The sequence below is a fragment of the Oryx dammah genome, unplaced genomic scaffold, assembly GCF_014754425.2.
Source record: "Oryx dammah isolate SB20612 unplaced genomic scaffold, SCBI_Odam_1.1 HiC_scaffold_24, whole genome shotgun sequence".
Taxonomy (NCBI): Eukaryota; Metazoa; Chordata; class Mammalia; order Artiodactyla; family Bovidae; genus Oryx; species Oryx dammah.
The window spans coordinates 76,283,392-76,298,911 of record NW_024070208.1 but is presented as its reverse complement, the minus strand read 5'-3'; the positions used below and the strand labels follow the sequence as shown (position 1 = coordinate 76,298,911).

At 39.3% G+C, this 15,520-nt stretch overlaps 1 protein-coding gene across 1 annotated transcript in view; it reads right to left on the bottom strand.

Annotated features, from left to right (window-relative positions):
* The window catches only part of ITGBL1 (integrin subunit beta like 1), a 228,322-nt gene that overhangs the window by 96,295 nt on the left and 116,507 nt on the right, over positions 1 to 15,520 (bottom strand). The window lies entirely within an intron of this gene.

The following is a 15,520-nucleotide window of genomic DNA, read 5'->3' as shown; positions in this document are numbered from 1 at the left end:
CAGAGAGGTAAGGAGAGGAAAAGCAGCCTGAAGCAGTGAAGTTCAAAGCCACCAGTAAGGTAGCCCCAGTGAGAACCCAGATTCAGTCTAGAGTCTTTCAGCCCAAACACATAACCCCACTTCCTTGCCTCACTGCAACTACTGTGTCCTTTTGCCATTTAAAACAGGCAGGTATATGTACATATACCCAGTATAGATAATGGGGCCCTCGAAATACCAATCCAACCACTAAACTGTTGTTATTTCACTGCTTTGCTAATATGAATGACTCTTAATAAAACAGTCACTGTAGAATTGTGTGTTCTCCTATTCCATTAGATAAGTAAACATGATTGGAGGCAAAGGAAAGAGGAAGAAAACCACATGAAAGGATGCTAACATACTTGCCTCAGGTATAAGAAGGTTATATCTTGGTCACTTTAGTTACATTTAACTTAGTATTTTAGCAAGGATGCATTGCAGTAGGCACTGAGCAAGGTTAAGCTGGCATTTCTATGGCAACATTTAAGTGTGTGTATGCTCAGTCATGTTCGACTCTTTGCAACCTCATGGACTGTAACCCACCAGCTGCTCTGACTATGGGATTCTCCAGGCAAGAATACTGGAGTGGGTTGCCATTTCCTCCTTCAGGGGATTGTCCCTACCTGAGGATCAAACCTACATTTCCTTCACTGCAGGTGATTCTTTACCCCTGAGCCATCAGGGGCGGGGGCGGGGGGAAGCCTGGTAAAATGATCAATAAATATTAGATTTATTAAATTTGATAAGCAACATTGCTAATGAAAATATGATGCATAAGATGTCAATATGCTCTAGTATGATTATACATTGAACATACTACTTTCTTTTGAATGTAATATTTGCACGTGAAGAGACAACATATTGGAAAAGACCCTGATGCTGGGAAAGATTGAAGGCAGGAGAAGAGGACGAGATGGTTGGATGGCATCAATGACTCAACGGACATGAGTTTGAAAGACCCAGGAGATGGTGAAGAACAGGGAAACCTGGTGTGCTTCAGCCCATGGGGCTGCAAAGAGTCACACAACTGAGCGACTGAACAATATAATATTTGCATATATATCTATCATGGAAATTTAACATAATGACAAGCCATATAATTTTTAATGACATCTTAGACTTTAAAGACATCTTAGACTTTAATGTATCCAAGAAAGGAATTATAGAGTTTTGATCATCTACGTGACCCTAAAATCTAGACTACTCTGACTCATTGATTTTTCTATTAAAAAGAAAGTGTATAGAATGTGTAGTTCTGTGAAGATTACTGCTGATAATCAAGAGACTGTTCCTCATTAAATGTATCTGGTTTTCTTGTTTATATTGAATAAAAGCAGGTAAATAACCACTAGAGCCCCACACTATATCCTACAGAGTGGGCTTAATGTTTTAATAGAAATAAATAATTATAGTAACAAAATTGTCATAGTTGTCACACATTTCATTTTAAGGTCACTTAAAGAAATCGGGATTGAATTCATACCCAATATTCTATTTTCATTTCAAATAGATTTTGACAATATTTGTTGCAGTCTTTACTGGGAACTTTTCTTAGCCAGAAAATTTTGCCAGTTTTCAATTTACTGAATTAAAGTTATGCAAAATGTAATAAAAATTGCCCATTTATTTGGATTGATTTCTATCTTTGACACAAAATGTTCTGTTGCCGGAGACAAACCATTTAAGCAAGATCGCTGACTGGAACACACACAAAAAATATTCACTCTGTCTGGGGAGTGATACAGTTTTCTGGACTATGGATCAGAAAATCCTCAGGTTATCCAAAAAAAAAATACTACATTTATTATTTTCCATTGAGTTACTTTGTACCATCTTTTTTAAAAGATTAGACAAAATTATTAAATTCAGCTTTTGAATTTCTTTTCCTTTCTGCTCTGCTGAATATTAAAATAGCAAGAGGAAGGGCACGATGAAATAAAGAAGAGGAAAAGAGATAATTATTTGCCTGCTGGAAAGGAGAATTCCTACTGAGTCACCTTACATGAGATCTTCTTTTCTTGGCTTGCTTCCATTATATTTAGCAATTACCTTCAATGTACACAAATTATGTCTGTAGTTTAGTAAATGCTGCTTCTTCATAGGATCGAGAGATTGAATATCAGATTTAATATGGACTGTCCAGAAAAACACCAGTCTGCAGCTGCGCAAGGCGCCTGCACCTCTGGTCCCTCATGAAGGTAGAAAACGTCCCAACACATCATGAAACCACAAAGAATGGTGGAGGCACTATATTTAGTTTTCCCATGATCCAAGTCTTTTTCTCTCCATATTATTTTTTTAAATAAGTTGTGTGTGTGCATGCGAATACAGTCAGATCCAACTCTTTGTGACCCCCCTGGACTGCAGCCCACCAGGCTTCTCTGTCCACGGGATTTCCCAGGCAAGAATACTGGAGTGGGTTGCCATTTCCTTGTCCAGAGGATCTTCCCAATCCAGGGATTGAACACATGTGTCTGGCGTCTCCTGCATCGGCAGGTGGATTCTTTACCACTGTGCCAGCCTGGAAGCCCTAACAAAGTCATAATAAATAGCATTCACATTGTTGAGGCTTTGTGAAATGTGGAACACATATACAGTTTAAGACATCCTAATAAGTATTTTTTGAGTACAAAGGAAGCAAATAACAAAGAGCCTTTTTCTCTTCCTAGATACTATTTTTCTACTCTGGGTCATTCCATGATTTTAGAGCACACATAAAAGCCGTAAAAGAGACACTGAAAATTTAAGGTGTGCTCAGAGATCCGTGAGCGACACCCTGGGGATCCAAAGACTGATGTCTCATCATTTAATGTCTATAATATGACAAAATATAGACTTCTGCTTCTGGCATGATTTCCCAATTCACTGATATTATCGCCATTTGGTGCATCACTGAAAGCAGGATGATTCCTTCTGGAAAAGGAAGAGTAAAGAAGCTTATTTTACAGGATCTTCTTTGGCTGGAGTGCTCAGCAACTATGTCTGAAAGGTCATAATTCAGTGTATGACTGTTCCAGAGTTCTCAAGCTCTGACAGACACAGGGGCTCGATCAAACTGAATACTTAGTAAAGAGTACATCTGAATCCCACTCTCCTTCTCAAAGTTGTTGCTGTTGTTAAGTCCCTAAGTCATGTCCAGCTCTTTTCAGCCCCATGGACTGCACCACACCAGGATCCCCTGTCCTCCACTAGCTTCTGGAGATTGCTCAAATTCACACCCATTGCGTCGCTGATGCTATCTAACCATCTCCTCTGACCCAAACAATCGCCCTGAGGTGGGGATCGAACCCCCGCTTCAGTGCCCCCACCAGCTGAGGGCAGGTCCAGTCCTACTAACACTCCTGTCTCCCCGCTAGTTCCTTTGTCCTACCGAGTTCTGCGTGGTTCTATATATTCTTTGCCGGTGGTCAGGTACTCCCGCCCACTCTCAGCTGGCGTTCTGAGAGCACTTCTGTGTCTGAAGGTGTATCCCTGATGTACTCGTACAGAGAGATGTCCTCCACGTCCACCTACTCCTCTGCCATCTTGTTTCTCTCTAACCATCTCATTCCTGCTGCCCCCTTTTCCTTTTGCCTTCAGTCTTTCCTAGAATCAGGGCCTTTTCCAGTAAGTCGGCTCTTTCCATCAGGTGACCAAAGTATTGGAGTTTTAGCTTCAGTATCAGTCCTTCCAATGAATATTCAGAGTTGATTTCCTTTAGGATTGATTGGATAACAGTCCTTGTTATCCAAGGCACTCACAAGAGTCTTCTCCAGCACCACAACTTGGAAGCATTGGTTTTTCGGCCCTCAGCCTTGTTTATAATCCAACTCTCACATCCATACATAACCACTGGAAAAACCATAGCTTTGACTCTACAGACCTTTGTCGACAAAGTGTACTCAAAGTACTACTCAAAGGAAATACTGGGTTCTCTTGTCTATACATTTCCCACTTCACTTACAATCAGATATCTAATTAAGCCTCTGGGAATTTTAAAAATACAATCAAAATCACACTAGGTGGTGCAGTACTTAAAATGTTTGGAGAGCTATCCTCTTAACAATTTTTTTCAGTTCACAAAACCACACAAAAAAGTTAAAATTGTTAGCTATCCACTCTACATTGTATAGGAGATCTCCAGACCTTATTTACCTTATATAAATAAAACTTATAACCACTGAAAAAAACCTCCCCCATTTCCTCCTCCCCACTCCACTGGTGACCACCATTCTATTTTCTGCTTCTGTTAGTTTGACTATGTTAGATAGTCAATGTTTGCTTGCACTAAGCGTTACTACATACACACACACACAGGAAAAGGATACATGGCTATTTAATGGATATGTTTATCACCCTGACTGTGCTGATGGCATCACAGGTATATGCACACATCCAAATTAATAAAATTGTATACATTAAATATGTGCATTTTTGTATCAATATCTCAATAAAGCTGATACAAGTTTTATTAAAAAATTAAAAGACCCTCCTACCCACAAAAATTGACAAGTTTTTAGAGGACTTAAAACAAAAATTTTTTTCTATTTCAAATAATAATTGTATCTCTCTATATATAAATAAGAAAAATGAGAGTTATAAAATAATTATGTAGAGTGAAAAAACATAGGTTAAAAAAAAATGCATGCATCACAAAAAGCTTCTCCGATTGATCAAAGCGAGAAAAGGTATGCTTTGCCAATAAAAAGAGATAAATGATAGCTTAAATTGAAAAATCTCCAGATGGTGCAAATTTGGCATGCTATCCTTCTTTCAAATTATGTTCCTAGGTGAGGAAACTGAACCAACTTGCTTAATTCATTAATTAAGGCATACTAATTGATACAAATGAGGATATGGTTCCTATTTTCTAGAAGTTACGATGTTCAATAATTAGCTTCCATTTGTCATTCTCCTCCCACCTCACACCTCCCCTTGTAGGGGTGTATGGGTATGTGTGTTGAAGGGCCAAAACACATGCAATTTCTCTTAGAACAAGTCTGATGAAAGAAACCCAAAGGGCACAGAGGGCAGACAACAAAAGCATGTGGGACTGCGGCACCAAACGAGATGATGACTTAGACACAAGGACGAAAGGCGACCAAAGAAGGCAAACGCTGCAACACAAGCTTCTGAATACTAATGCCTGCAGATAAATCATTTGTTTTGATGATGATAGAAGTCAATAAAAGGAGTTTGATAAATGGTAAAAGTTTCAACACAAACAGAAAATACTCCAAGGAAAGCTAACTAATTATTTAAACTGTCACTACTGGTAGGCGGAGGGAAACCCTCATCCACCCCTGATACAATGATTCTAGAGAATATAAATTGTTTGGGAACGTTTATTAAGAAGTTATATTTTTATTCATTTAAATGTTTTCAATCCACATCCACTGCTTCATGGATCACAGCCTTGTCATGATGAACTGGCCTGTGTAACTCAAAGAATCTACGAGCCACGCCATGCAGGGTCACCCAAGCTGGACCGGTCATAGTGAAGAGTGCTAGGGTACACTGGAGGATGAAATGGAACCCACTCCAGTATTCTTGCCTCAAGAATCCCATGAACAGTATGAAAAGGCAAAAGATATGACACCAGAAGTTAAGCCCTCCAGGTCAGAAGGTGTCCAATATGCTACTGTGGAAGAGCAGAAGGCAATACTAGCTCCAGAAAGAATGAAGAGGCTGGGCCAAAGCAGAAGCAACACTCAGTTGTGTATATGCCTGGTGGTGAAGGTAAAGTTCTAATCTATAAAGAATGATATTGCCTAAGAATCTGGAATGTTAGGTCCATTAATCAAGGCAAAATCGGATGTGATCAAGCAAGAGATGGCAAGATTGAAGATGGACATCTTAGGAATCAGTGAGCTAAAATGGACAGGAATGAGCAAATTTGATTCAGATGACCATTATATTTACTACTGTGGGCAAGAATCCCTTAGAAGAAATGGAGTAGTTCTCATAGCCAACAATCTGAAATGCAGTACCTGAGTGCAATTTCAAAAATGACAGAATGATCTTGGTTTGTTTCAAAAGATGTACTTTGCATCATAGGGGATTGGAATGCAAAAGTAGGAAGTCAAGAGATACTCAGAATAACAGGCGAGTTTGGGCCTTAGAGTACAAAATGAAGCAGGGCAAAGGCTAACATAGTTCTGTCAAGAGAACAGGGTGGTCATGACAAACATCTTTTTCCAACAACCCAGGAGATGACTCTACACATGGACATCAGCAGACGGGCGATATGAAAATCAGACTGATTGTATTCTTTGCAGGTGAAGATGGAGAAGTTCTATACATTCAGCAAAAACAAGACCTAGAGTTGACTGTGGCTCCAATCATGAGCTCCTTATTGCAAAATTCAGGCTTAAATTGAAAAAAGTAGGAAAAAATCACTAGACCATTCAGGCATGATCTAAATCAAATACCTTATGATTAAAAAGTGGAAGTGATGAATAGATTCAAGAGATCAGATCTGATAGAGTGCCGGAAGAACTATGGTCCGAGATCTATAACACTGTACAGGAGTCAGTGACCAAAACCATCCCCAAGAAAAAGAAATGCAAGAAGGCAAAGTGGTCGTCTGAAGAGGCCTTACAAAAAGATGAGGAAGAAGGGGGCAAAAGGCTAGGGAAAAAGGGAAAGATACACCCAAGTGAGTTCCAGAGAATAGGAAGGAGAGATAAGAAGGCCATCTTAAAAGAACAGTGCAAAGAAATAGAGGAAAACAATAGAATGGGAAAGACTAGAGATCTCTTCAAGAAAATTGGAGGTTTCAAGGGTATATTTCATGCAAGAATGGGCATGATAAGGTCAGAAAAGATAAGGACCTAACAGAAAAAAGTGAAAATGAAAGTTGCTCAGTCATGTCCAACTCTTTGCAATCCCATGGACTGTATAGTCTATGGAATTCTCCAAGCCAGAACACTGGAGTGGGTAGCTGTTCCCTTCTCCAGGGGATCTTCCCAACCCAGGGATCAAACCCAGGTCTCCTACATTACAGGTGGATTCTTTACCAGCTGAACCACAAGGGAAGCAAGCAGAAGAGACTAAGAAGAGGTGGCAAGAATACACAGAAGAACTATACAAAAAAGGTCTTAATGACCTGGAATCACAATGGTATGGCTACTCACCTAAAGTCAGACATCCTGGAGTGTGAAGTCAAGGGGGCCTGAGGAAGCTTACTATGAACAAAGCTAGTGCAGGTGACAGAACTCCAGCTGAGTTATTTTAAATCCTAAAAGATGATGCTGTTAAAGTGTTGCATTCAATATGTCAGCAAATTTGGAAAACTCAGCAGTAGTCACAGGACTAGAAAAGGTCAGTATTCATTCCAATCTCAAAGAAGGGCAATACCAAGGAATGTTCAAGCTACCATACAATTGCACTCATTTCACATGCTAGCAAGGTTATGCTCAAAATCCTTCAAGCTAAGCTTCAGTAGTACTATGAACCAAGAACCTTCAGATGTACAAGCCAGTTTTTAAAAAGGCAGTGGAATCAGAAATCAAATTACTAGCACTTCTTGGAACATGGAGAAAGCAAGAAAATTCTAGAAAAACATCTACTTCTTCTTCATTGACTGTGCTAAAGCCTTTGACTGTGTTGATCACAACAAACCATGGAAAATTCTTAAAGATATGGGAATACCAGACCACCTTACCTATCTCCTGAGAAACCTGTGTATGTGGATCAAGAAGCAACAGGTAGAACCAGACATGGAACAATAGACTGGTTCCAAATCAGGAAAGGAGTAAGACAAGATTGTAAATTGTCACCCTGCTTATTTAACTTATATACAAAGAACACCATGAGAAATCCTGGGCTAGATGAATCACAAGCTGGAATCAAGACTGCTGAGAGAAATATCAACAACCTCAGACATGCAGATGATACCACTCTAATGGCAGAAAGTGAAGAGGAACTAAAGAGTCCCTTGAAGAAGGTGAAAGAGGAGAGTGAAAAGCTGGCTTTAAACTCAACATTTGAAAAACAAAGATAGTCCCATCACTTCTTGGCAAATAGAAGGAAAAAAAGCGAATCAGTGACCTATTTTATTTTCTTGGGCTCCAAAACCACTGCGGACAGTGACCGCAGCCATGAAGTTAAAAGATCCTTGCTCCTTGGAAGGAAAGCTGTGACAAACCTAGACGGCATATTAAAAAGAAGAGAAATCACTTTGCTGACATAGGTCCATATAGTCAAAGCTGTGGTTTTTGGATGTGAGAGTTGGACAATAAAGAAGGCTGAGAGCCAAAGAACTGATGCTTTTCAACTGTGATGCTGGAGAAGACTCTCGAAAGTCCCTTGGACAGCAAGATCTAACCAGTTAATCCTAAAGGAAATCAACTCCAAATATACATTGATGCTGAAGCTGAAACTCCAATAGTTTGACCACATGATGTGAAGAGCTGACTTACTGGAAAAGACCCTGGATCTGGGAAAGATTGAAGGCAAAATGAGAAGGGGGCAGCAGAGGATGAGATGGTTAGACAGCACCATGGACTCAAAGGATATGAGTTTGAGCAAGCTCTGGGAGATAGTAAAGGACAGAGGAGCCTGGCCTGCTGCTGTCCATGGGGTGGCAAAGAGTGAGACGTGACTGAGCCACTGAACAAAAACAGCAACAAATCCACAGCTAAGAATAATACTTAGGGTTTATGCAAATACTCTGCTATAAGAGTATAAAGTATGACATTTGTCACTTGAATAAAATAAGAGAAAATTTAGATTTCTAATAAAAGAGGGTTGATTAAATTATTTTGCTACGGATACAACCATAACGTGGTCCACTGGAGAAGGGAATGGCAAGCCACTTCAGTATTCTTGCCTTGAGAACCCCACAAACAGTATGAAAAGGCAAAATGATAGGATACCAAAAGAGGAACTCCCCAGGTCATTAGGTGCCCAATATGCTACTGGAGATCAGTGGAGAAGTAACGCCAGAAAGAATGAAGGGATGGAGCCAAAGCAAAAACAATACCCAGTTGTGCATGTGACTGGTGATAGAAGCAAGATCCGATGCTGTAAAGAGCAATATTGCATAGGAACCTGGAATGTCAGGTCCATGAATCAAGGCAAATTGGAAGTGGTCAAACAAGAGATGGTAAGGGTGAACATCGACATTCTAGGAATCAGCGAACTAAAATGGACTGGAATGAGTGAATTTAACTCAGATGACCATTATATCTACTACTGTGGGCAGGAATCCCTCAGAAGAAATGGAGTAGCCATCATGGTCAACAAAAGAGTCCAAAATGCAGTACTTGGATGCAATCTCAAAAACAACAGAATGATCTCTGTTCGTCTCCAAGGCAAACCATTCAGTATCACAGTTATACAAGTCTATGCCCCAACCAATAACGCTGCAGAAGCTGAAGTTGAACGGTTTTATGAAGACCTACAAAATCTTTTAGAACAAACACCCAAAAAAGATGTCCTTTTCATTACAGGGGACTGGAATGCAAAAGTGGGAAGTCAAGAAACACCTGGAGTAACAGCCAAATTTGGCCTTGGAATGCGGAATGAAGCAGGACAAAGACTAATAGAGTTTTGCAAGAAAACGCACTGGTCATAGCAAACACCCTCTTCCAACAACACAAGAGAAGACTCTACACATGGACATCACCAGATGGTCAACACCGAAATCAGACTGATTATATTCTATGCAGCCAAAGATGGAGAAGCTGTATACAATCAACAAAAACAAGACCAGGAGCTGACTGTGGCTCAGATCATGAACTCCTTATTGCCAAATTCAGACTTAAATTCAAGAAAGTAGGGAAAACCGCTAGACCATTCAGGTATGACCTAAATCAAATCCCTTATGATTATACAGTGGAAATGAGAAATAGATTTAAGGGCCTAGATCTGATAGATAGAGTGGCTGATGAACTATGGAATGAGGTTCCTGACATTGTACAGGAGACAGGGATTAAGACCATCCCCATGGAAAAGAAATGCAAAAAAGCAAAATGGCTGTCTGGGGAGGCCTTACAAATAGCTGTGAAAAGAAGAGAGGCAAAAAGCAAAGGAGAAAAAGAAAGATATAAGCATCTGAATGCAGAGTTCCTAAGAATAGCAAGAAGAGATAAGAAAGCCTTCTTCAGCGATCAATGAAAAGAAATAGAGGAAAACAACAGATTGGGAAAGACTAGAGATCTCTTCAAGAAAATTAGAGATACCAAGGGAACATTTCATGCAAAGATGGGCTCGATAAAGGACAGAAATGGTATGGACCTAACAGAAGCAGAAGATATTAAGAAGAGGTGGCAAGAATACACAGAAGAACTATACAAAAAAGATCTTCACGATCCAGATAATCATGATGATGTGATCACTAATCTAAAGCCAGACATCTTGGAAAGTGAAGTCAGGTAGGCCTTAGAATGCATCACTACGAACAAAGCTAGTGGAGGCGATGGAATTCCAATTGAGCTGTTTCAAATCCTGAAAGATGATGCTGTGAAAGTGCTGCATTCAATATGCCAGCAAATTTGGAAGACTCAGCAGTGGCCACAGGACTGGAAAATGTCAGTTTTCATTCCAATCCCAAAGAAAGGCAATGCCAAAGAATGCTCTAACTACCGCACAGTTGCACTCATCTCACACGCTAGTAAAGTCATGCTCAAAATTCTCCAAGCCAGGCTGCAGCAATACGTCAACCGTGAACTCCCTGATGTTCCAGCTGGTTTTAGAAAAGGCAGAGGAACCAGAGATCAAATTGCCAACATTCACTGGATCATGGAAAAAGCAAGAGAGTTCCAGAAAAACATGAATTTCTGCTTTATTGACTATGCCAAAACCTTTGACTGTGTGGATCACAATAAACTATGGAAAATTCTGAAAGAGATGGGAATACCAGACCACCTAACCTGCCTCTTGAGAAATCTGTATGCAGGTCCGGAAGCAACAGTTAGAACTGGACATGGAACAACAGACTGGTTCCAAATAAGAAAAGGAGTATGTCAAGGCTGTATATTGTCACCCTGCTTATTTAACTTCTATGCAGAGTACTTCATGAGAAACGCTGGACTGGAAGAAACACAAGCAGGAATCAAGATTGCTGGGAGAAATATCAGTAACCTCAGATATGCAGATGACACCACCCTTATGGCAGAAAGTGAAGAGGAACTAAAAAGCCTCTTGATGAAAGTGAAAGAGGAGAGCAAAAAAGTTGGCTTAAAGCTTAACATTCAGAAAACCAAGATCATGGCATCTGGTCCCATCACTTCATGGGAAGTAGATGGGGAAACAGTGGAAACAGTGTCAGACTTTATTTTGGGGGGCTCCAAAAATCACTGCAGATAGTGACTGCAGCCATGAAATTAAAAGATGCTTACTCCTTGGAAGAAAAGTTATGAGCAACCTAGACAGCATATTCAAAAGCAGAGACATTACTTTGCCGACTAAGGTCCGTCTAGTCAAGGCTATGGTTTTTCCCGTGGTCCTGTATGGATGTGAGAGTTGGACTGTGAAGAAGGCTGAGCGCCGAAGAATTGATGCTTTTGAACTGTGGTGTTGGAGAAGACTCTTGAGAGTCCCTTGGACTGCAAGGAGATCCAACCAGTCCATTCTGAAGGAGATCAACCCTGGGATTTCTTTGGAAGGAATGATGCTAAAGCTGAAACTCCAGTACTTTGGCCACCTCATGCGAAGAGTTGACTCATTGGAAAAGACTCTAATGCTGGAAGTGATTGGGGGCAGGAGGAGAAAGGGACGACCAAGGATGAGATGGCTGGATGGCATGGACTTGATGGACATCAGTCTGAGCGAACTCTGGGAGATGGTGATGAACAGGGAGGCCTGGCATGCTGCGATTCATGGGGTCGCAAAGAGTCAGACATGACTGAGCGACTGAACTGAACTGATGGAATGCTATGCAGCCATATCAATAATTTTACAGAAGAATACTTATAACAAGAAAATATACATTCACTGCAAGTTGTTCAGAAAATTGTTATAAGAACACATTAACAAGTTAGAATGTTAGTAAATTATCTTAAATGACAGCTCTTGCATCGAAGGGCCTAGATTTAAATTTCTATGAAAACTTGTACCTCCTGCACCTACCAGGTAAGATGACAGATTGTTCCAGTTTCTTCTTTTGTGAAAAGTAGAAGAATTATATTTCTTCCTACCTCATTGTGTTTGGGAATATTAAAAAAGGTAATGCACTCAAAGCTCTTAGCATTTTATTGTGCCCATAAATGCTATAGATATTAACAGAATAATATAAATGTATCACTTATAAAGTATACATATTTTTATGTTTGATTTTGCCATACCATGGAGCATATGGGGTCTTAGTTCCCCAAAGAGAGATTGAACCCATGTCCCTTGCAGCAGAAGCACGGATTTCTAACCACTGGACTGCCATTTAAGTCCCTATTTATGCTGATTTAGATACTCATACTGATATGATATATTCAAAATAAACCTCAATTTTTTATACTTAACTCTTTGGCTTTAAGTGCAGTTTTTGTTGCACTGCTAGCTAATTCTGCATGCAGAAGAGAGTATAATCAGGAGTTCTGCGGCCGTAACAAAGAACACCAATGTCTCAGCCACTTGAAACAACAAAGGTTTATTTCTCACTTCTGTTACAGACCTTTGGTGGGTCAGCAGACATCTCCTTATTTAGAGACCCAGACTAATGACCAGCCACCATCTCAAACACTGCAAATCTCCATGCCAGGGAGCGCAGCAGCATGACAGTCTCCCACCGCCTCTGCATCCTCCACTCAGAAGTGATAACATCCCTTTTGCTCATATTTTCTGGCCAAAGCCAGGCACATACCCAGGAGAACCTCAATCACAATAAAAGTGTGTTTTTAACCAAGAAGAGTTGAAAACTGATGTGTAGGCATCACCTGTGTCTATGTGCTCAGTCATGTCCGACTCTTTTGCACTTGGAGCAAAACACTGATAGGAAAATTGAGAAAGTTGCACCCCACCCCCCAACCCCAGGAGCAGAAATTAGGATGAATCACTGGATATCCACACTGGCTCCAGGGGAATCTAACTAAATGAAGGAATAGAAATCAAGGAAGCACAGGATTAATCAAGAATTTAAGACATCCTGTAAATTATTCCCCTGCCTTTAAGACATAATGATCACACATAGGCATCACCGGTACAAGAAAGTAATCTAATTTAATTCTACCAGGAGAATTGCTTTTTTTTTTTTTCCCTTGGCCCCAGCTGGCGAGCTGCTGAGGCTCTCCGGCTGGAGAACCGATGGGCCTTGTAATTGCTTTCTTCACTCATGTAACCACAGCTGCAGTTGTCATTCCTAAACCGCAGAACTAATCCTTTGGAAGTTTTCATCTTGGCCATTTGCTTTAAAACCTCCAGTGCCCATGAGTTTGCAGATGTAGCCCTATAAAAAACGAAGTCTCTGACCATTGGTCCGAGCCCTGGCCTGCCTGTCATAAATCCTTGGTCTTCATTCTCAAAATTCTTACATTTTGTTACAGTTCCTTGGAAAACCACTTCACTCGTCCATATCTCTGTTTCCTTGTGAGGAAACTAGAGAAGCTTACAATTGGTAAAGAGCATCAAAAGGCTTGAATGAATTTTTTTAAAAATTAAAAATATAATTCTCTACATATTAACATCTTTTTGGTACAATAAACTTTAAATATACTCTCGTCCTGAAATATAGGAACTAAATAAAGATTCTTCAGAAAGGTAGGAGACAAATATGTTTATCAGAGTTTATTAAACATTGATATATCAAGTCCATAAATAATTCTCTTGCACTAACATCATATAAAAATTCAAGACAAATGGAAAACTTTGGCAGATAAATATACACACACATATACACACACTTAAAGTCATTTTATATGTTTAAGATATTTTATATGCTTTTTTCTTATTTTTCTATTATATAGCTTGCTATTCTTAGCAATAAATAAATAACAAGAGTCCAAGAAAAACTGATTTTTTAGTCTTTGTTATTTTAAGAGCATAATAGGCTTGCTGAAGCACTAGAATCACAATATTTTACTAATGCTGGTATAACAGTGGTTCCTGTCTGGGGTTATTAGTGACGGATGGAGCAAACCAGAAATGCTTCTGAAATTAAAAATTCCTTCTACCCATATTTTATCCTCTTTCTTATAATCATTAGGGATAAATACCAGAGTACAGGAAAACAGTATGTTACAAATAATCTCGGAGAACTGGGAGGGTTTTCTACCCACCCCTCAAAAAAGTAATAATAAAGAAAAGATGAAATATGATAATAAATAATGGTGGGGATGTGGAGAAATTGGAACCTTCATACACTTCTGAAGGAAAACTAAACCAGCGTAGTCACTTTAAAGCCAGTGTTACGGTACGTCAAGACCCTAAACACAGAACTCCATATGACACAGCAATCCCACTTGTGGGCAGATATCTGAGAGAAATGAAAAAAAAACAAAAATTCTCTGCACAAAACTTGTATATAAATATTCATAGAACGTATTCACAATGGCCAAAAAGGATAAACAGCTCAGATGTTGATTGACAGATGAGGGGATGAACAAATGTGGTATATCCATACAGATGAATATTATGCAGCCATAAAATGAGATACCGACACATTACAATGTTGAAAACATTAAACTAAGCGAGAAAAGCCAGAAACAAAAGAACACATTTCATGTTTAGGTGCAATATCCAGATCAGGCAAAAGTACAGAGACAGGAAGATTAATGGTTTCCAGGGGCTGAGTGGAGAGAATACAGGAGAGTGATTGGAAGGGATACCAAGTTTCTTTTTGTGGTGATGAAAATGTTCTGGAACAAGTCAGTGGTGAAGGTCAGATAATTCTATAAATACAGTAAAAAAAAAAAAAACCTCTAAGTTGTATACTCTATAAGCATAAATTTTATGACACTTGAATTCTATCTCAAAAATTCATTTTTCAAAAAAAAGCCCTGCAACATAAAATTAATTTTTAAAATTTATTTAATTGGAGGCTAATTACTTTACAATATTGTGGTGGTTCTGATCTAACATTCACATAAGGGAAATCTTTCTCCTTTTCCTCTTTCATGAATAAAATTTGTAATAACTTCAATTACCAGTTCCTCCAAAAGCATATTTCACATTAACTTTGCCATTTTTGCATGAGAGGTGAAATTGTATTTCTTATTTTGAGAAATCAAAAACAATGAAACCAGCTTTCCCTTAGATGAATCCTTCCTTCTCCTCCAGTGTGTACTGATCTGGTACCAAGAACACACCTGAGGCTACATGCCACCCAAGAGGAGGAAAGCTTATTCTAAGCTGTCTGTTTATATGGTGCTTTCTCAAAAGCCAACAGTACAGTTCAATAGGATGTTATTAAGTTTCAGAAATGTCAGTGGACAATTAGATGGTTTTATTGATAAAGCTCTGAGCAAATATCCAAACTTTTTTTTTTCTTCTTTTAATGCAGCATTGAACTAGATGGAAATTGAACAAATCTCAGAGCTAAAGTAGACTGAGTGAGTGAGTGAGTGTGTGTGTGTGTGGGTGGGTG